Source organism: Penaeus monodon, chromosome 24 (genome assembly GCF_015228065.2).
Source record: "Penaeus monodon isolate SGIC_2016 chromosome 24, NSTDA_Pmon_1, whole genome shotgun sequence".
Classification (NCBI taxonomy): domain Eukaryota; kingdom Metazoa; phylum Arthropoda; class Malacostraca; order Decapoda; family Penaeidae; genus Penaeus; species Penaeus monodon.
This window is the reverse complement of record NC_051409.1, coordinates 34617247-34617450: the sequence shown is the minus strand read 5'-3', so window position 1 is coordinate 34617450 and position 204 is coordinate 34617247.

Below are 204 nucleotides of genomic sequence, written 5' to 3'. Positions count from 1 at the left end.
CTGCAATAGATCTGTAAGGATTCTCAACACTGAACATGAGCATTTGTTTAACCCGAGCCTACAAGCCACAAACCACACACCACACAACTGGGTAGTCACCGCTCAAGTAAGTAATGCTGGATTAGCCTGTGGGGCAGAGGCACCCAGACAATGGTTCAAGGAAAAATGCAAGTCAAATAAGAACAGTATGTTTTCATGATGTGT